This window comes from Trachemys scripta, chromosome 1 (assembly GCF_013100865.1).
Source record: "Trachemys scripta elegans isolate TJP31775 chromosome 1, CAS_Tse_1.0, whole genome shotgun sequence".
Lineage (NCBI taxonomy): Eukaryota > Metazoa > Chordata > Testudines > Emydidae > Trachemys > Trachemys scripta.
The window spans coordinates 95233367-95255600 of NC_048298.1; the positions used below are offsets into that span (position 1 = coordinate 95233367).

The following is a 22234-nucleotide window of genomic DNA, read 5'->3' on the forward strand; positions in this document are numbered from 1 at the left end:
AATGTAATTCTTTTTCATTGCCATATTTCAAGGGACCCTCTGAAAATATTTTTGCATGTTTCATTATTTGTAAAACCATCATGGTTTGAATATTTTTTTTCTTTCCTAACTTCCACTTTCCTGTGTTGCAAATGAAATTTAAATTAATGGTAGCTTTTGTTCAACCATCACCATATGTTAAAACAGGCAGAACTTTTATATACAAAATATATGTCCTGTTTTTTTGTGTGACTATACTTGACCTTTTCCTTAGTTAATTGTTGTGCATGAGGCTTAATGGAGCCTAGATCTGACAATTTTGTTAGCAGCAGGTGGTGCCATACTAGTACCAATGTGTTGGGAATTTTTGGTAAGCTGTACAGAACGGTCTTTGTTAGTTTCTTGGCCAGAGAGGAGTAGAATGTAAAAGAACTCAAATTTCTCCAGATGCTACTATGGGCTATAACATTTTAAAGTAGGACAAATGTAGGGTTTAAAACTTTTGACTCTGCCCTGGTCTGCACTGTGAACTAATATGGTATAATTGCATCCCTTGCAGTGTGGAAAATCCATACTCCTGAGTGATGCATTTATGCCAACCAAACTCCCAGTGTAGACAGTGCTATGTTGACAGGAGAGATTCTCCCCCTGACGTAACTACCACCTCTTGGGGAAGTGGAGTACCTATGCCAATGGGAGAAGTTCTTCCTTCACCATAGATAGTATCTTCACTAAAGTATAACAGCTTCTGCAGCACTATAGGTGTATACAAGCTTTCTGTTGTCTTCAACTCTGGAAGTAAATGTATTTATTAAATGCTGTAAAAGTCCCCACCCAAAGGAGTAGAACATACATTAGAAAACAAGATAGTTGGGCTAAATCAAATAGAGGGTAGGTGACAAAGGCAGGTAGGAGACACATTGTGTCCCCATAGGAGCTGCTGGAATAGAGAAGAGTTAGAGTTCTGTGATGAGCATGAAAGATATTTCCCACACCCCACCCAGAAAAGACAGACAGAGCGTTGGTACATTTACAGTCAAAGTGAATAGCTGACAGGATTTTCTTTAGGCTTTGTTTTTTTGCAGAAACCACTGGTGGGTGGGGGGTTACACCCTGTAAGTGGAGTTATTGGAATCTAGATCTGTCCAGTGGCAGGCACTATTACATTCCCTGCCCAACTGTATTCACTTTATCTTCTACTGCTGTCTTGTGAAGTCCCCTGGCAGAGCTGGCCTATGGAGAACTTACATAGTACATGTCTGCATTATGTCTAGCTGGAACCAGTGCACCAAAACTGGTGCTTAGATACAAAGACTTCCACCTTTAGTGTCAGTGAAACCCCCAGGAGTGAAGCTATACAAGAATGATTTAAGGTATGAATATTTAAATTCTCTAAGAGGTAGAATGGAGGAATACTCTTGTTTTTAGTGGTATTTGAAGGATCATCTGTTACTCATACCTCATGATCTAAAACTATCTGTACTAACAGGAAAGGAATGAAATAACACTGCTGTTCTTGCCAGGAAGTATCTGATCATAGTGCACTCAAGAGGCAGGTGTTGTTTCTAACAACATTAACCACTCTAGAATCAAATCACTGAAAGAAAAAACCCACTGCAGTTTGTTACTCCCTTAGCTGACTCCTGAAAAATAACCACCTTCAAAGAGTAGGCACAATAAACACACGGGATGCAGAGCTGGTGCAGAAATCATAGCAATGCAGGCCTAAAGGGAACTGAAGAGATCAACTAGTGCAACCCCCCCGCCCCCATGCTCAGGCAGGACTAAGTAAACCTAGACCAGTGGGTCTCAATTTTTTTTACTGGTGACCCCTTTCACATTGCAAGCCTCTGAGTGCAACCCCCCTAATAAATTAAACACATTTTTTAATATATTTAACACCATTATAAATGCTGGAGGCAAGTGGGGTTTGGGGTGGAGGCTGACATCTCTTCCCCCCCCCCCATGTAATGACCTCGTGACCCCCTGAGGCATCCTGACTCCCAGTTTGAAAACCCCTGACCTAGACCATCCCTAACAGGTGTTTGTCCAACCTGCTCTTAAAAACCTTGAAGGACGGGGATTCCACAACTGCCCTTGGTAACCTATTCCACTACTTAACTACCCTTATTGTTCGCAAGCTTTTCCTAAAATCTAACCTAAACTTCTCTTGCTGTAGGTTAAGCTGATTACTTCCTGTCCTACTGTCAGTGGACATGGAGAACAATTAATCCCCAGGCTCTTTATAATAATCCTTAACACATTTGAAGACCGTTATCAGGTCGTGCCCCCACGCCCCCGTTGTCGTTTCTCAAGACTAAGCATGCCTGGTTTTCTAAACCTTTTATTTTTGTTGCTTCCTCTGTTCAGCTGAGTTCTTACCAGTGCCAACTAGAGCAGGACAATTATCTCCGAAATCGTACATGCAACATTCCTGTTACACTCTTGAATATTAGCATTTTTGCAATTGCGTCACACTCTTGACTCATTCCAGTTGTGATCCACTATATCCCCCAACTCCTTTTCTGCAGTACTACCACCTAGTCCATTATTCCCTGTTTTATTTTGTGCATTTGATTTTTTCCTTCCTAAGTGTAGTACTTTGCACTTGTCTTTAATTTCATCTGGCTGATTTCAAACCAGTTATCCAATGTGTCAAGGTTGTTTTGAACTTCCATTCTGTCCTCCGATGTGTTTACAACTACTCCTAGCTTGGTGTCCTCTGCAAATTTTATAAGCATACTCCACTCCATTAATAAAAATATTGAACAGTACTGGACCCAGGCCATTCCCCTGTAGCACCCCATTAGATATGTCCTTCCAGTTTGACTGTGTACTACTCTTTTTGAGTATGGCTTTTCAAGTAGTTGTGCACCCACTTTACAATTTCATTTAGACCACATTTCCCTACTTTGCTAGGGAATGTAATTTGCCTCCAAATGTTATTAAATATGACTGCTGCCTGAACATTTAGATTTCAAGGCATGGGTATCTGGGAGGGAGGGTGTTTGTCCTCAATGTGACAAAATCCAAGGAGAAAGATTATCCACTTTCATAGAGGAAGGGGGCAGGGAGGGGAAAGGGTGACCGACTCCACCCTCTCCTTCCCCCAGTGGCTCCCTCCCCGAATCCCCGCCTCTTCCCTAGGCTCACCATTCCTCCTCCCTCCACAAGTGCTGGAGGGAGGCCCCAAAGATGCAGGAGGAGCGGAGTGCTGTGAGTGAGAGTCCGGCCTGGCCCCGAGCAGGCAGGACTCAGTCGGGCGGTAGGGAGAGTAGGGGGGCGGCCCGCAGGGCCAGGCGGTGGCTGTTCTCCCACCCTGGGCAGCGGGACTCGGGAGCAGCCGCTGCTGCAGCTCCCACTGCCGCGGGGAGAGGAAGCGGCCGATGGCCAAGCTCGCCCGCTGCGGCTCTGGCGCCCGGGCCCACCCGAACCCCCAGAGCCCGGGCCTGCTGCGGGGACCCAGCAGCGCGCACGCTGCGCCCAGCCCCTGGCCAGTCGTGTCTGGGCTGCTGCCCAGCTGGTGCAATCCTGGGGCGGAGGCATCGGCAGCCCAGCCCCGTTCGTTCCCCTGCAGGACCTGAGCAGGACGGGGGGGCTGGGGCCTGCTGCACCCACTCGGGGGCCGCCGCAGGATAGCACCAGTTGGGCAGCAGCCCAGATGCGACTGGCCAGGGGCCAGCAGCACCCAGGGGGGGAGAACAGCCGCCGCCTGGTCCTGTGGGCCATCCCCCTACTCTCCCTACCGCCCAACTGAGTCCTGCCTGCTCAGAGCCAGGCCGGACTCTCACTCATGGTACCCCGCTCCTCCTGAGTCTCCAGTGCCCCCCTCCAGCATTTCTGGAGGCAGGGTTTTTTTTTATTTGTTTTTTTCTTCTCTGCCACCTTTTCCCCCTCCCCCCCCCCCCCCCCGCCTTGTCCCGATATTTGCCTGGTCACCCTACATGGATCTGCCATAAATTGCTGATCATTAACACTGCTGCAGTGCACTAATAGGTGCACTATTCTTTAGCCCTGGTCAACACTACACATTTATGTCGGTATAACTCACTAATCCACACCCCTGAGCGATGCAGTTATAGCAATCTAACTCTCAATGTGGACAGCACTCATGTCAATGGGAGGGCCTCTGCCATCAATACAGTACTGCTTCTTGGGGAGGTGGATTACCCATGCTGCTGGGAGAAACTCTCTCACTGGCATAGGCTGTCTCTTCACTAAGTACTACAGTGGCACAGCTGGAGCGCTGTAAGTGTAGACAAGCCATTGGTCTCCTGTTCTTTTTTCCCCTTGAGTTTATTTAAGCTGTGTGTTTATACTACGAATATCAGCTGATCGAAGCACCCTTCTGTTCTCTCGTATGTACCCTCTCTCTCTCTCTATCTCTCTTTTCAGCATACTCCTATCCTAACATGCGCTTCTTCCTCCTCCGCTGGTGGTCCCACGGCTGTATCTCTGGCCCAGGAGGAATGTGTGATCTCTGGCGCAGGCAGCCAGGCCTCTCCTCCACACTCCTTTGTTCCTCTCAAACATAAACACACTTAACCAGCCTCTCCCCTCACCCCCATCTTCAAAGTAATCCGGCAAAGCAATATCCCTCTTGGAGCATGTGCCAACACGTGCTCTTGCTTTCAGAAGGAAGAGTTCAATTACTCAGAGGGCCCTGCCTGCAATTGGCATTTGCTTTTGCCTCTCCAGCCATGTCTCAGCTTGCTCTTTTCTCACCACTGGTCTAGCTCCCATGCAGCTCTGCCAGGGCAGACAACAGTGGGAGTTCTAAAGAAGGTAAGACACAGGTGTCTCACCGCTAAGCAGACTGCAGTGATGCTGCTAAAAATGCCTGTATTAAGTATAACATTAGCGTTTCCATCACTTTGACGGCACCAGTAGTGGGAACAACAGTATTACTAACCCCATGTATTCAAAAATCATGAATCAGGTGCCAAAAAATCATGAGACTTGTTTTAAATAATAAATGTTGAGTGGTTTTTTATTTTTGTTTAGGATACTCTTTGATTGCATTTTCCCAACTTATCTCCATAGAAACGTTGTTTTTTTTTAAAAGGGGGGAAAGCTGAACTTTTCTCCTGATCATATGCCTCCAGGAGCTGGGTCTGTCAGAAAAGCACCGCACATTGCAAAAGCTGTGATAAAAGCATGAGAATTAGCAACCCTGGAAAAGTGCTGAGGATTCCCCGTATGGATACACCTTTGTTTTCCTGCTATATTGTCAAAATAACCCCCAGTCCTCATTTCTCAGCGCTATCATTAGTAACCTGGAAAGTATCTGGGTACCAGAGTAGCAGCCGTGTTAGTCTGTATCCACAAAAAGAACAGGAGTACTTGTGGCACCTTAGAGACTAACACATTTATTTGAGCATAAGCTTTCGTGGGCTACAGCCCATCCGAAGAAGTGGGCTGTAGCCCACGAAAGCTTATGCTCAAATAAATTTGTTAGTCTCTAAGGTGCCACAAGTATTTCTGTTCTATCTGGGTACCAACACCTGCCCCTTTCCAAAGAACAGAGGCATCGTTTCAGTTCATGTCAAATATAAAACTTAAACAAATTGGTTGGGCTCATTTTCACTTAGTATTTGATAAGCTCTAACTATTTCATCCTCATGACATGCAAGAGAGAGGGGCAAGTATCACTGCCATTTTATAGATAGGGAAAATGAGGCAGCAAGCAGTTATGATATGTGCAGGGGCTACCCTTTATCATTAACAGAGTGAGGCATAGAACTCGGGAGTTCTGGTTCCTGGTCCTCTTCCTCAGTCCACAGACCAGGTAGCAGGACTTCTACCTGTTCTCCTTTGAAGTGAGCACTGGGAGAACATGTTCTCTTGTGCTGTATGTCTGGGCTCAGCCTGATGGAGGACGTGGTATAGCTCATGCTAGTAAAGATGCTCATCTGACTGAAAGGGAAATGGCTGAATATTAAATACTTGCAACATTAGATTTTGTACAATAATCTGCTGCCCCCCAAAATGTATTAAATTGGTAGCATACTATCCAAAACAATTGGGGGGAAACTTCTCGCTCCCTGATACCTTTCCAGCAAATACTGTACTAGGAGACCAGGAGCCAGTACTTGGATCCTCCCTATGCCAGTGCTACCACCAGACTACAGAGCTGGCCCAGAGTTACTCTATTTCTATTACAGAGCCAAGGTGGGTGAGGTAGTATCTTTTTCTCCAACAGAAGTTGGTCCAACAAGAGACAAGCTTTTGAGCTTACACAGAACTGCTCTTCAGATCCGGGCACCAATACGGCTACAGCCCTGCAAACAACAATGGAAGATATCTGTTTCTATTCTTATTTTAATGTGATCTTTCACTGAATTTGGAAGTAGTGAAAGCTGCCTGTTGGCAGCCCTACAAGCTAAAGTCCTCTCTTTATCTGCAGGAAAGGCAGAAGCAGTGCAGACATCCTCTAGACTCACTCACCAACACCAGCCAACGTGCCTCAACTCTGCCCTAGAGAGACAACCTTAAGGACAGAGAGAGTAGATTTTCTCCAGGCCCATTCAATCCTTAGCCTCTTTCGTGAGTCTGTTAACAAAGTTCCAGTTAGTGCTGGTTCTGATGCTGTATTTTGTCATGTGGTCCCCTGAAAATCTGTGCACATCTGGATCCAATCAAGAACTGGACTGAGACCACCAAATTCATTTCACACAGGAATCCGGACCTGGATTTGGATTTCAATCCCAAGGTAAAAGATATCACATTGCTAGTTACCAATACTTTTCATAACTCATTACATTTAAAAAATACAGTTAAGTAACAATTAGAATGAAAGGATTTGTTGATAAGTAGTGTGGCGGGTTGTATCACAGAACCCCCCCTTGGGAGCTGCCACCTGATGTGCCAAGACTACTTCTACCCCTGCTTTCCCTGCCAGCTCGGGTCCCCAGCACCCTGTCTTGCTGAGCTAGACATGCTCATCTGCTCCAACACACACCCAGGGTATGAATTACTTGTCCCAAAGCTGCAGGTTTACCTGAAAGCAGCTAACAGAAGTGTTCCTGTCTTTAACACTCAGATGCCCAACTCCCAATGGGGTCTAAACCCAAATAAATCCGTTTTACCCTCTATAAAGCTTATACAGGGTAAACTCATAAATTGTTCGCCCTCTAGAACACTGATAGAGAGAGATGCACAGTTGTTTGTTCCCCCAGATATTAATACATACCCCGAGTTAATTAATAAGTAAAAAGTGATTTTATTAAATACAGAAAGTAGGATTTAAGTGGTTCCAAGTAGTAACAGAACAAAGTAAGTCACCAAGCAAAATAAAATAAAATGCGCAAATCTATGTCTAATCAAACTGAATACAGATAATCTCACCCTCCGAGATGCTTCAGTAAGTTCTTTTCCTCAGACTGGACACCTTCCAGGCCTCGGCACAATTCTTTCCCCTGGTACAGCTCTTCTTCCAGGTCAGGTGGTAGCTAGGGGATTCTTCATGATGGCTCCCCCACCCCTCCTTTATTCTGTTCCACACCTTTATATATCTTTTACATAAAGCGGGAATCCTTTGTCCCTCTCTGGGTTCCAGGGCTGCCCAGATGGGGGGGCAAGTGGGGCAAGGGCCCCCACGAGAATATAGTATATTCTATAGTATTGGAACTTTTTTTTATGGAAGGGGCCCCCAAAATTGCTTTGCCCCAGGCCCCCTGAATCCTCTGGGTGGCCCTGCTGGGTTCCCACCCCCTCCTTCTCAATGGAAAGACACCAGGTTAAACATGGATTCCAGTTCAGGTGACATGATCACATGTCACCGAAAGACTTCATTGCCCACTTGACAGCACACAGGTATACAGGAAGACTTACAGGTAAAACAGCCATCTGCAGTCAATTGTCCTGGTTAATGGGAGTCATCGATATTCCAAACCACCATTAATGGCCCACACTTTGCATAATTACAATAGGCCCTCAGAGTTATATTTCATATTTCTAGTTTCAGATACAAGAGGGGTACATTTATACAAATAGGATGATCACACTCAGTAGATTATAAGCTTTGTAATGATACCTTACAAGAAACCTTTTGCATGAAGCATATTCCAGTTACATTATATTCACTCATTAGCATATTTTCATATAGACCATATAAAACCATATAGACTACAACATCACAGGTAGTTACTCAGGACTTGACTTTTAAATAATTTTAACCTGTTTTCCTTGGGGGCGGGGCGGAATATATATATATAGATATATATTTTTAATTTTGTTTCCTTTTTGCAAGGGCTTGGATTATTTCAACTAATGGTCATTTTTCCTTGTAAAGCAGATCATGTTGTAATTTTGTGGCATTACAGACAACTTTGCTCTTACAATTTTAAAATCTGATACAGAACAGTTTTACCAACTGTTCAACAATGATTGGCTCAACTAGACTTAGCCACTTTCTGAATGGAAAGAAAAATTAATTAAATTTTTGCTAGAAGGCAAGTATGTTATTTGTATTACGGGTTTTCTCAATTCATTTATTGTAAAGGGGGTATTATATGCAATCTATAAAAAAAAGTGATGTTACAAGCATTGTCTTGTCACTTTTGGCTGTACAACTGGGTCTAGTACAGGGAGTTTTTACACACACACACACACACACACACACACACACACACACACACACACACTTTAGCCCTTTACCGGAATAAGAAGAAAAGCATCCTTTTGACTATTAGCTTTCTAGCAAATATTTAAATATTCATATTTTTATTACACACTGCAGATTATTACAACTTTTTTATGCTTTTACAATTTACTCTCCACTTATCCAGCCAGGAAAACATTTTGTGGTGCTAGTTAAAACTTGGCTTCCAATAGACCAGTCCATCTTTCTGAAATAGGCGTCTTTGTAAATTGCAAATATTTTAAATACTTTCTCTCTCTTCTCTCCCCACTCCCTGCCCGCCCCAGGGCTGAGCACCCTGAGTGAACTTGTATTTTGGTGCCCTTTCTTTGAGTTTGAGAACAGCGTGAGGCACAGGGTGCGAGGAACAGCTCCTGGCAGTGGAGCCTGGCCGGGCTACACAGGGAGGAGTTTCTGAGCCCAGGGGCTCCCATTGGCCATATGTCCCCTGATCACCTAGCAGGAGGAGAGCGGGTGTGCAGGGGGACCCAGGGGCTGGCCCACTGGCTCCACAGTGGTGAGCTCTGCTGCCTGCGTTTCCCTGCCAGGCTGGCAGCTCTGGGCAGCATCACCCACCCCCCGCCCAACTGGCCAGGAACTCCAGCCCCAGGCTCATCCACACTTACCCCTGCTTTGGCATCTCAGGCCCACCAGATTGCGGCACTTGGATGGCACCCTCCCCCGACTACAGCACTAATATAAAGGGCTAATTTGCGTTTGAGTAGAGCCAGTTCAGCAAAAGTTGGGCTACCAAAGAGTGACTGCCTTCAGAATCTTTGACAGGCTTATCAGGAGTAATGACATCACTGTAAGGGGTGGGATTTTCCATCTTCTCAATTTATCAATTTCTTCTCTATCCCCCGTTCATAAGTGGTTATTTACCAGGGCCTCCTATAGCTGTCCGTCTCTTTCTGCAAGCCGGCCCAGTGAGCTGTAGTGGCAGAGCTTTTGGTGGAGTCCATTTGACTTGACTTTCAAATTGGCTTGTTCTTCTGAGGAGGGATTCAGAGATGTGAGAGAGATTGGGGTTTGTTACCAATGTGGGAGTGAAAGACTGAAGGTAATTCTTCATGCAGTCTGGGTTAGATAATGAACACTCATTCCAGGGCCTAGGGAAATGGAGCAGGGGGAGGGAAGAACGCTTGATCCTAGTGAACCTTTCCTCTCTCACAAGCAGACCTCTGATCCCATTACAACATTATCATCGTGCTGGTCTAGAATGATTGTCCCTTTGTTTTGTTTCCTAAACTTCAAACAAACTGAGCCAGAGCCCGAAGCATTTTTGTTTTGAAAACATATGCGCTTCTGTGGGCTTTGCATGCCAGATCCCACAGCTTTTCCATTAATGGTCACCAGACAAGAAAAAAGATAAGATCTTGATCAAGAAACATGCAGCCTTGTTTGTTCAGAAAAACATGTGCCTCATTGTTTTCCCAGCAGGAATTCAAACTATCCAGTGGCTATCCAGAGCAGCCAAGAACACCATCAGCATCCCTTTCCCCCCAAGATTTTTCTGGCAGGACTGGTGTCCTCTGTCAAAGGAAGATTCCTTGAGAGGAAAGATGGTCTTGAGGCTAAGGCACTGAACTACAACTCAAAAGATCTGGCTTCTGCTCTAGGCTCTGCCCTAGACTTCTTGTTTGACCAACAGCAAGCCACTTAATCTCTCTGGCTAAGTATACACTGCAAAGAAAAACCTCTGGCTGGCCCGTGCCAGCTGACTCAGGCGGGGGGGGGGGGGCTGCAGGCTACAGGGCTGTTGCATTGCTGTGTAGATGCTTGGGCTCGAGCCTGAGCTCTGGGAACTTCCTGCCTCACAGGGTCCTAAGGTCTGTGGCCCAAGCCCCAAGTTTACACAGCAATGAAACAGCCCTTCAGCCCAAGTTAGTTGGCACGGGTCAAATGCAGGTTTTTCTTTGTTGGGTGGACATACCCTCTGTGCCTCAGTACCCCAGCTGTGAAATGGGGATAATACTTCCTTTCTCCCCTCCTTTTGTGTCTATCCTTTCTATTCAGATTATAAGATCTGGTTCAGGAGCTGTCTCTTAGTGTGTGTGTATGTACAGCATCTAGAACAAACGGACTCCATCTTAGTGGGGGCCTTTAGAGGCTACGTAATACAAATAATAATAATTGTACCATCAAAAGCACCACATTTGAGTATAAGGCGGTACTGTCTCTAATTTGGACCAGATTGGTTCTTCTCTCCATGCTGTCTTTCCAGGAGCGTAAGATTCCAATGGAACCTGGCTTTCATAAGAATTTTGAAACTGATGCAGGATATTTTATTCATATGTGTAACCCAGTTTAGATTAAGCACAGAGCATCTGATTAGCTGGCCTGGATTCCTAGCTCTGTACTCTCCACCCACATTAGAACTCACTGTAGCCAAAGGATTACAAAGCAGATCCCTAGTCTAGAATGAACTAGTCACCAGGCTAGCAAAGGCAATCCCCCATGTGATTTTAAGCATAGGCTAAGTAGGAGGCTACCTAGTGCAGTGTACGTCTAATAGGATGCCACAATCGCGAAGGATCCCTGGTGGCTGCTCAGCTGGTGGTATTTTCTTTTCCCATCATCACGCTGCAGCCTGGGGTGGTGTTAAACATTACAAAGCTAACATGGTCAAACCCACAAATATTATCTAGCAAAACATTCATCTAGAGGCGGACCTCACACCCCTTCCAAGTCCCCTTTGCCATGCTCCAGCAGCACAAAAGGGATTTACAGCTGTCTTTAGGCAGTGCTTGAGCATTGGCATAGCCAACCCTGAAATGGGTGCTCCTGGCCCTGCTCCCAGCACAGGCAATGTTCTAGGCCAGGCTAGGAGCACCGTTGGGGGCGGAGGCAGGGCTCCTGCAAAACAGCTCCTTGGGAGTTCTCCATCAGCACAAGTGAGAGCAGCCCTGACGCTTCTCTAACTTGCGCTACGGGCTGGCTCAGCCCCCAGGAGCCTCCAGGATTAGTGTGTGAGCCATCCATGTCCTCTTCCCTCCCCATGTGTTTTGAGTGTTCCTCTAGCACATCTGGGGACTACTACTGGGCCCCTTGAGTATGTGTCTCCTTTCCACTGGACCCTTCCCCCTCAGGCTATGCATTTACTCTTCTCCTATCAGTAGGGAAATTCCAGGCTCTAGGGAGTTCTGGATGAAAGGCTAAATTCTGTTTGTTTTGTGTTCAGTCGTGTTTCATACCACTCTCCTTTCAAAACCCACCTCTCCTCTTTGGTGACTCATTCAAAGTAGTTTAATCTCATTGCTCTGTCTGTGGCTGTAAAATGTAATACCAATGAAGTGGGGCTTATTTATCCTGCAGCCATGAAAATGCTGTCAGAAGAAACTGATGCACTCTCCTGAGGAGAAGAATGCTGCTCTGGGGAGAATTTTTCTTGAACTTGGCTTTGAATTCTCTTCAAATGGAAATTTCCCTTTTTGAAGTGAGTCCATTTTCATCTTTGTTTCTTTTTGCTGTTTAAGTAAGTATCTACAATTTGGGGTTTTCATTTGAGAGTGAATTATCTCCTGCTGCTCATGTCTGTGTGGGGCTGGTAGATCTGGCTAGAAACAGAGATTAGTGTGACTGTCCCTCAGGTTCCCCTCACAGGTGCCAGTGCTCCTCTGCTACTCCAATCCTGGAATCCCTGAACCGCTCTGCCAATGCTCTTCAAACCTAATGTCTTCCCCTCTGCTTTTCCAGCTCTGGGCCTCACACACAACTCTGCCAATGCACCATAATCCAACCTGTAGCACCTTGCTGCTACTCCAGGCCTGAAACCACCACACAGTTAGGCAAAATACAAAATAGGAAATGATTGCCTAGGAAGGAGTGCTGCAGAAAAGGATCTGGGGAGCTATAGTGGATCATAAGCTAAATATGAGCCAGCAATGGAATACTATTGCAAAAAAAGTGAACATCATTCTGGGATGTATTAGCAGGAGTATTGTAAGCAAGACACAAAAAGTCATTCTTCCACTCTACTCAGCACTGATAAGGCCTCAACTGAAGTATTGTGTCGAGTTCTGGGCACCACACTCTGGAAAAGATGGGGACAAATTGGAGACAATCCAGAGGAGAGCCACAAAATGATTAAATGTCTAGAAAACATGACTTATGAGGAAAGATTGACAAAATTGCATTTGTTTAGTCTGGAGAAGAGATGACTAAGGCAGGACATGATAACAGTCTTCAAGTAGGTAAAAGGTTTTTATACAGCAGAGGGTGATAAATTGTTCTTTTTAATCACTGAGGACAGTACAAGAAGTAATGGCCTTAAATTGGAGCATGGGAGATTCAGGTTAGACATTAGCAAAAACTTCCTGACTGTAAAAGTAGTTAAGCACTGGAACAAGTTGCCTAGGGAAGTTGTGGAATCTCTATCGTTGTAGGTTTTAAAGAACAGGTTGGACAAACACCTGTCAGGGATGGTCTAGATAATACTTAGTCCTGCTTCGGTGCAGGGGACTGGACTAGATGACCTATTGACATCCCTTCCAGTCCTACATTTCTACAATTCTGTGGTTGGCAGGTCAAGGCCGGGGTTGAACTAGCACCAGGATGAAGGTGCACCTGTAGAAGAGTGTGGGAGCTTGAGACTGGAACAACATGGAATAATTCAGGGCAGGATTGAGTTTCATTGGCAGAGCGATGGTGGGGAGAAGGGAGGCAGGAATGGAATAGAACCAGGACCAGATTGAAGTGCACTTAAAGCGGCAGTTGGCCTGTCACATTGTGAGAAGCAGTGATGGAAAATGGACCACAGGCAGTGACAGAATGGAGTCCGAAGGAAGGCAGAAATAGCAAGTTCCTCACAATCTTTAGGATGCCCTTTCCTGTGAGTAAATTGTCTATTCTGCTGCCTCTTCCTGGGACTCTGTTGTCTTCTCCCATCATGTGCTGGCGCTGTTCCACCTAGTGACAGGCACAGTTTGGAGACTCATAAACTCCCCCACCGACTCCACTCCCACTTCATATTCCTTGCCTGATGAGTCCCCATTTCACCACACAGTGACCAGGCAGGGCTAGGGGGATCTCTGGGGAAGGCCAGGAGAAGGAGAGAAGGAGGAACTCAGAGGAGAGGGAGCTGCATTCCCCTGCCTTTCCCCCCAAGACAGAGATGAAGAACTTCAGACACTTAATACATCAGGTAGAGGAACAGATTTGCCATGATTGAAGGCACCTTGCAGAGGGCATTGCTGAAAGATTGTACAGAGGGAATGTTTTGAGGAGGGATTTTCCATGGTGTTGAGTGACAGAGATTGGGCACTATTTTGCAGGGGAGCAAGAGAGGCTAAACTACCTGCATGGCCCCTGCCCAGTTCATGAAGCCTCCTCCCACTCTGATTAAAGCCAATGTAAAGACCCCACTCCACCCCATTGACCTAAGTGGGAGTTGGATTAATCTCCACCCAGCGCTCAGTCTCCATATTGTGGCAGCTCTAAAATGGTTTTCCTGACCGGCCTAGTTGTGTAGCAGCAGGGGGGTGCACTAGCACCACACAGGCCATGTCACCCACTGAACTTAGGAAGCCTGGATGAGTTGCTCTATGGAGAATGTCCCCCACCACCATCCCCTGCACTCTTCCAGCACCCTGCCCAACTCAGGCTGTCTGCTGAGAGGAGGGTTTGCCTGTAAAAGCACTAGGCATGTCCCACATCCTCCAGATCAAATCACAGGCTTGCCCTTTCCCTTTGAAAACATCTAAAGCCTAATGCCTAAAAGAGACAGATCAAACGTGTACATCTGAGCAAAGTTTAATTATACATTTGCAATTGTGCAGAAGGGAGGATATTAAGGTTCAACTGCACTCACTGTGCCTGTGGGGTGTTCCTTTGTGTTTGGCGGGGATGGCGCTGAAGGAGATACTAGGTCTTCAGGAAACCCCGAGAATGCACTTCAGCAGGAGGCAGACAGAAAGATGGAAAGTGCTGGTAAAGTCTCCACAGAATACGGAGAAGCCTTTGTTGAATTGCTGGAGGCTAGTTCTTCAGCTTGTGGAATTTCAAATGGATATAATTATCATTTGGATAAGGTTCAGGACTTGGAGGGAACTGCCAGGTCTTTCATGAGTGAATGAATTTCTCCCACCGGGTCTGAGATTTTTTTTTTTTTAAAGAAGGGTTTGATTTAACCATGAGGGTGTTGTCTCACATATATAGTATGCCAGGCAAAATGCACCACCAGTGTTGTCATACCACGTTTTTCCCTTTTGAAGTGCCGGTGTGCTAATTCTGTTAGTATTTATGACCTGGCTAAAACAAGACAGAATGGAAATTTCTCCAGAAAGCCCATTCTCCAAGGATTTCCATCCCAAGGATGTTCCAAAAAGGATCTGTGCTTTTGGGGATGTCTCTGAATTTCCAAAGCTTTGGAGGTTCACTTATCCCTAGTGACCGTTTCTCTTTAAACCTGCCCCATTGATTTGCAGTCCAACAATTTTTTATTCACATCTGTTTCAAGCCTTATCTGTGCTGCATTTTCAGATCAAGGTAAGCTGCAAGTCACTTTTTACACCAGTGCAGCACATCTACAATAGGGCTTTGAGCTAGTGTAACCACATTGGTCTATCTACACCAATGCAAAAAATTCCTACTGTAGACAAAGCTCAGTAAGGAGATCTAGTATCAATTTTACCATGGACTGAAAAGCCATGTTTGTGAAGAAGGCCAACATATATATTTTTTCCATTTCCCTTATATTTATGAGGAAAGATAAATGTTTCAAATCCCTAGAATTCTGTGTAAATTTCACTCACCTCACATCCTTCCCCAGTAGGCAAACTCCAGTCCCCAATCCCCGTCGAAGAGTTCCTCCTGTAGTATTTAGACCCTTATTCACCAAACACTTATAGTAATACCAGGTCTGCTGTTCCCAAGGGGCCGGGGTACACACCAGTTTATTTGGTTCAACTCAGGATTATCACTTAATATGACAGCACTGAGATATATTTATAGTGAAAACAATCATGCAGTTATCAAAGATTAAGATTTAAGCGATAGTTAGTAAGGATAATGGAGACAGAAAGGTTACATAAAACCATAACACGCTTTCTAGGAAGTAACCTTAACTTAGCAGGCTAACCTTCCATCTAAGGAAGTTTCTCTCACCACAAATGTCTTTCGCTGTGTTTCAATTCAGCCTGGTTGAGATCTCGTTTTCATGAATGTAAACATTCTGTTCATTTACTTCCTCCATGCAGGATAAAGGAGTGTCATTTTGCTTTCTCCTTATATTCCCCAAAGTTATGTCTGTCCCGAGAGACAAGGCAACCCACCGTGGTTCAATCTCCAGTGTCTTGTCTCTCTGCTGACTTCCCATCCCTCTGCTGACTTCGCACGTAAATGAGCTTCTGTTGTATTGGCTTATAATGCTTAGTTTACATGTGACCCCAGATAGATAGGCGAATATGCATCCATTCTTTGGCAGAAACCCTGCCTTAATACAGACTATATGAACAAATTTCCAGTATATAGGCAGGACTCCATACACAGTAGGTAGCAGTACACACATTTGACCATGATATTCATAATCGGTGCAACATACGCGTTTATTGGAGACTTCACATGACATCATTTATGGATAAATACTATGAAAGCAATGTGCTGGGGTAGTGAGTTTTTCAGGCCTGTTAGGGGTTGCTATTACACAATAGTGACCCCTTTGCCAGTTGACACTGAGGGGTTCTTAGGGCCACAGACAGCACACAGGGATCAGAACTTCCTCTTCAATAGAGAGAGAGGTGGCTTTTTTGATTCTGTAAAATGTAAATCCCATGTTGGGGCATAAATCAAAGGCTATTGAGGTAAATAGGAGTGTGTCAGTTCAGGGCAACTGCGCCTGTATTTTCCCTCAGTGGTCCAGTTGGCACCCACTCACAGGCTTCTAGCTCCCCTGGCCATGACCTCTCCTGGGTGGAGACCTGCGTCGCCCTCCTTTCTGAACGGGGTATTTCAGGGCTGCACAAGCTCCCAGCCTTCACTATGTTATTCCTAGCACAGACAAGCTGCTGAAACAGACCTGCTTGCTTACTCTCCTCAGAGATGGATAGCAGTGTGCCTGCACACAGTGATAGATACCACACAGCTCTTTCTAAGCAAGCTTACTAATAAGATTACCAGAGACCCACTCCAGTCCTAACATGGGCTCTAGCAGGAGCAGGCCTTCAACACTCCAACCCCAGGGAATTCCTTGTGATTACAAGTTTATCACAGCTTCAGGTTAGAACAAGCCCTCAGTCTAGGGTGACCAGATGTCCTGATTTTATAGGGACAGTCCCGATTTTTGGAGCTTTTTCTTACATAGGCACCTATTACCCCCCACCCCGTCCCGATTTTTCACACTTGCTATCTGGTCACCCTAACTCAGTCTTATGGAGCCTCAGTAGGTCCAGTCCTTCCAACGCTTCCCCCAAGGACACAGGCCCTCCAGGGACCAGCGGTCCTGTCTGTTTGCTGGATCAGGACGAAGGTCCTGAGCCAGTTTGAAAGCAGGCTATTTATCCAAAACCCCTTTCTGTGTCTGTTGATCCCTGGAGAATCCAGTATGGACTCGTCCATGTATCTCTCTCCGGGGGAAAGACTTTGGGGGTGGGAATGGCTTCAAAGGGTTGAAAACAGAGGAAGTACATTAGCTTCCCCCTCCCTACTAGAGAAGGTACATACAATGCCACAATAACATACACAATTGAATTTTGAATAAAATGTACCCCAAAGATGTTAAACCTAGTTCAGTGCAATTTAACTTAACTCAATAAAGTTCATTCAGGATATTGCCAGTCTGTCACAGGAAGTTTTCCCACTGGCCTCAGTAGGCTTGGAATCAGGATTCTAGATTTTGGGACTTAATGGCTCAGAAACTGAAATAGGGACAATGAGGCCTATTGAGTCAGAGTCCCAGGGAGAGGTAGCAGAACTCAACTCAAGGGGACCACATCCTAACGGTGTGTAGAACTTAAAGTGGCAGTCGGCCAGTCATGTTGTGTGATGGAAAATGGACCATATCCAATAACAGAATGGAGACCTAAGGCAGGCGGGGCAGCAAGGATGAAATAAAAGGTGAGCTGGCAACTTTCTTCTGGCCAGTCTGCACTACATATTTTTCCATGTTGGCCTCGGGGAAGGGGTGGGGCTAGGGTGTTCGGTTTTGTGTAATTAGAAAGTTGGCAACCCTATCCCAAAGACACATATCCCTAGGCACATATCCTCAGGTCAATATGTATCTCAGTTCTTACCCAAATATCATGCTGTCAGCCAATCCTTAGTAAACTAACTAAAGATCTAATAATAAAAGAAGAGAGTTATAAATGGTAAAGGAATCACATACATACAGGTGATTGCAAAGTCCTTATATCAGGTTTTTAGCAGTGATGGAATAAACAGCTGGTTTGCAAAAGTCTCTCTGATAACTTCCAAACAATTGGAACGTCCTCAGTCCATAGTTTAAAATACTCCTTTGAGTTGTAAATCCACAGTCCAGAGAATTGGGGCAGGAAAGAGGAAAAATGGAGATGGCTCAGGTGTCTTTTTATATCCTCTGCCATGTGCATGGAAAATTATTGTCCCAAACAAAGCCCACAGCCCCTGTTTGTGGAAAATTATTGGCCCAGGATGGCGTTCAGGGTCACATGAGCATATCACATGTCCTTACATCATTTGCTGCATCACAGGGGGTGTCCATTGGCTCCTCTGTGTCTAAGGAATGGGCAGGAAGCCCTACTGGGCAGGATGAGTTTCTTCTATGGCCCATTGTGAGAGCTGAGTGTCCTTGGTGGGCCATCAATACATAGCTGTCTAACCCTGATGTCAATCCATCTGGTGGGTGTCTCCCAGGAATACAACACAGGTTTAAGATATAAGTACATAAGCAATATTCATTCTCTTGCTTATGATTAGAAATACTGCCCTCTCCAAATTCCATGTAGCATAGTGATAACAATTTCTTCTTGACAGGGATTTTTATTCCCTTCACCCAGAGTTCAAGCTGTGATGGGACAAGCATTTGTGCACATCCCCTCTTCACAGGTATGGGGAAAAAAATCAACGAAGTCTTTTGTCCACTGATGTTCCACAATGGTTTGTCTGGTGTCTATAGGCCTTCTTTTGTTGGGCAGGAGACGACACCTCTTGTAGTAAAGTAGTATTTCACCCTTGGTAATACTTCTCTCCTGACTGTACGGGTTTCCAGTTTCATAGCAAATACTTTTATAGTTACAAACACTTAAATATTACCTCATTGTGACAGGTTCTCCAGGGTGCAACCTGGAACTGGGGTACCGCTGAGCCCTCTGGCTTACCAAGCTGGGCTCCTTCTCACATTGTGATGCTGTGACAAGCTACAGACTTTTGGCAGGTACTGCACTTACATAGACATCCACAGGCAGGAAAATACACCCAACTGAGTTAGATGAATGCTTTTGCCAACCACTCATGAACCAACAATAGAGAGGCTTCAGCCAGTTTCCCCCAGCTCCCCAGCCTTGCACTCCAGAGCTGTACCATCTTGCCCTGGTCAGAAGCCTGACCAGTGTAAGTTTAAGTTTATTACCCAGTCCGCCACTTCTACAAAGGAAAGTGGACGCGAACCAGCCCTTGTAACCTGAGCAGATTTTCCAAGCACTTCAATCAAAATGCACGGTTTTAGGTAAAATATAGAACAGATTTATTAACTACAGCAAGATAGATTTTAAGTGATTATAAGTAGTAAGCGTACAGACCGAAGTTGGTTACCTAAGAAATAAAAGTAAAATCACAATCTGAGTTCTAGAAACGAGACAGGATTTGAATGAAGCAGTGCCTCACCCTGATAGATAATACTAGCAGGTTACAGATCTTCCATACCCAGGCTGGAACTTTCTTTCAGCCTGGGACCACCTCCCCAGCTCAGTCTCTGTCCTCCAGACGTGTTTCCAGGTATTGAGTTGTAGGGAGAGAGAAGTCAAGTGATGATGTCACTTCCCCTCTTTTATAGATTCCTCCAGCTTGCTGGAAAGATCCTTGGCTATGACATGAGTCAAGCAGACTCTGTTATCTAAATGCTATCTCTGCCAAGTCTCCCTTGTATATGGTTCCTGGGATAGTCATGGGGACTGTGGATTTCTTTAATGGGCCATCAGCGCATCTGGCTCCTCCGTTGTGGCACCTGAAAGGCTGTTTGAGGGTGTTCCCAACCTTACAACATATTTCAGTAACACATACCTAGTGAAACTTCATAACTTCCCATATAATGATAGCACATACAATCCAACAGGATATTAATGTTCAACAGATCAAGACTTTTAAAATGATACCTCACAAGGCATACTTTCTACAAAACATATCATAATTATATGACAGTAGTGAATCTGGGGGTTCCAGGGTGCTGCTTTGAAGCACAGCATGCCACACTTATAACATGGGATACAGATGCTATAAGTGAGATTAATGCACGCAGCAACTTTCAAGTATTTCATAAAGTCCGAGCATTAAACACATTGCTATAAATCTAATACCTATTTTAAGAATACTAACACCCAGGTGAGCGAGAGTGGTATCCAGCTATGCATTTGTCAGTGTTCAGTGAGTACTTATAGAAGCACAGTGCTGCTTAACACACTGTGGGTCATTGATTTGCGACTGACACAGGGCAAAATTCAGCCCCGTGCAGAGTGACAGCACAGGCTCCCCAAGGGTGTAAGTAAGACTTATGTGGTGCATAGGTCTTGTGCTGGCCGTCTGCACAGGGCTTTCATCCTCAGAGGGTGCGGTCATTAGTACTCACGCTGTTGCTGCCCTGAGCTTCCCTGGAAGCAGAGCCAACTCATAGTAGCTGTCTTCAGCAGTTACTGAGCATGCTCAGTACAAGCCAAGGAGCAAACCGGGAGGGGGCACTTGACCCCACATGCCACCTTCCCCGCCACCCATCGCATCTGCCTGGGCAGTCTGCCGTCCAAGCACTGACCCTTCTTAGGTGGTGATGAAACTTGACACGGTCACAGCCTAAGACACCACCTGCATCAAAGTCCCTCAGCGAGAGAGAGAGAATGCGCTTGTCATCTCCACAGCCAGCTATTGGAGAAAAGGCAGAGCTGTCTTTCAGCACTTCTTTTAGAAAAGAAATATGCAAGAGCTTTGGCTACCCCCAAAGTGATAGTGTTAAAGGCAGTGTCCTGTTCTGATGGAGCAGTTAGACATTTGGACATGACATTCAGGGAAGGGAAGGTGTCCTGCCCAAGGATGATTGGTTTTATCCATTGGAGAAGGCCAATAATTGCCTGGAAAAGCACAGCTGGGGTGTCTGAGTGCTATTAGGAAACGGCATGTATGTAAAACGTAATGGTAAAGCCAGGGCCGGCTCCAGCTTTTTTGCCGCCCCAAGCGGCGAAGCAAAAAAAAACAACAACCCGCGATCGCGGCACTTCGGCGGCAGCTCTACCACGCCACTTCATTCTTCATTCTTCAGTGGCAATTCGGCAGCGGGTCCTTCCCTACGAGAGGGACTAAGGGACCTGCCGCCGAATTGCCACCGAAGACCCGGACGTGCCGCCCCTTTTCATTGGCCGCCCCTTGGTTCGCTGGTGCCTGGAGCCGGCCCTGGGTAAAGCTCACACCTGTGCCTGGACTGGGCAATTTTAGGGCATTGCTCATGGCAGGGGTGTGACAACCATGCTGCTCAGAGCGCTTCATTTGAGTACAGCATTTTCAAGGCACTTTGTGAGATCCTGGAAGGCTCTGAGGGCCAGGACTCAATCCTACATACCCTTACTCATGGGGTCTAGTCCCTTTGAAATCAATGGGCCTGGCTCTAATCTCAGTTACACTGGAGTCAATCTGGGGCAAGTCAGTCTTCACAGAGCACAATTATGGCTCTGCCACAAGCCCCACTGAAGGAACAGCAGATAGTTGCATTGCCCCAGGACTCATGCTGCTTCTGAGTGCCAGTCTGGGCCCTTGTTCCCCTCCTGCTACAGTGGGGAATATAATTGCTCCATCCCTATCCCTGGGGAAGATGACTTACTCTTCCACATGGTCTCAGGCAAGGCTCTGCCTCTACCTGCATAGGAGAGGGCATAGTGGCCTCCTGACAGCAGCTCTCTCCCCCAGCTCTGCTATGGGTGATGTGAGTAACCCACACAGGAGGAACGGGGCACTTTCTACCCTCTGGCTCCCTCTGTTGGGCATGTAGTCAGGGTCACAACTGTACCCTTACTTTGTAAAGCCAGGGGCTTTACAAAAGCAGTGGAGATGTTGATGGGGCAATAGATAACTGCTGTGAAGTGCTTTTGTGGGGATAGTCTTGTGGTGTTGATGGTGCATTCATTTTTCTCCTGGTTTTAGTTGTGGTTTGTATTAGTTAGGGAAGGTGGCCTGTAGTGTTATGGATTTTAAAGAACAGTCTGACTGTTGTGTTAATTACACAGAGAATTCCCTCTACCCCAGAAGATACTTTATTACACATGTAAATATCACACAGGCAGCTCCAATATCAAATCTGGGTATCACAAATACAAAAATAAGGCAATAGGGCTAGTACTTTACATTAGAACATAAGAACGGCCATACTGGGTCAGACCAATGGTTCATCTAGCCCAGTATCCTGTCTTCTGACAGAGGCCAATGCCAAGTGCTTCAGAGGAATGAACA

The 22234-nt window shown here is 45.8% G+C and overlaps 1 long non-coding RNA gene across 1 annotated transcript; it reads left to right on the plus strand.

Annotated features, from left to right (window-relative positions):
* The first annotated feature begins 6361 nt into the window (after window positions 1-6361).
* LOC117881163 lies at window positions 6362-12056 on the plus strand. The gene is made up of 2 exons (XR_004646720.1): window positions 6362-6691; window positions 11936-12056. It is a non-coding gene; the product is annotated as an uncharacterized LOC117881163 (long non-coding RNA).
* Window positions 12057-22234: the final 10178 nt, after the last annotated feature.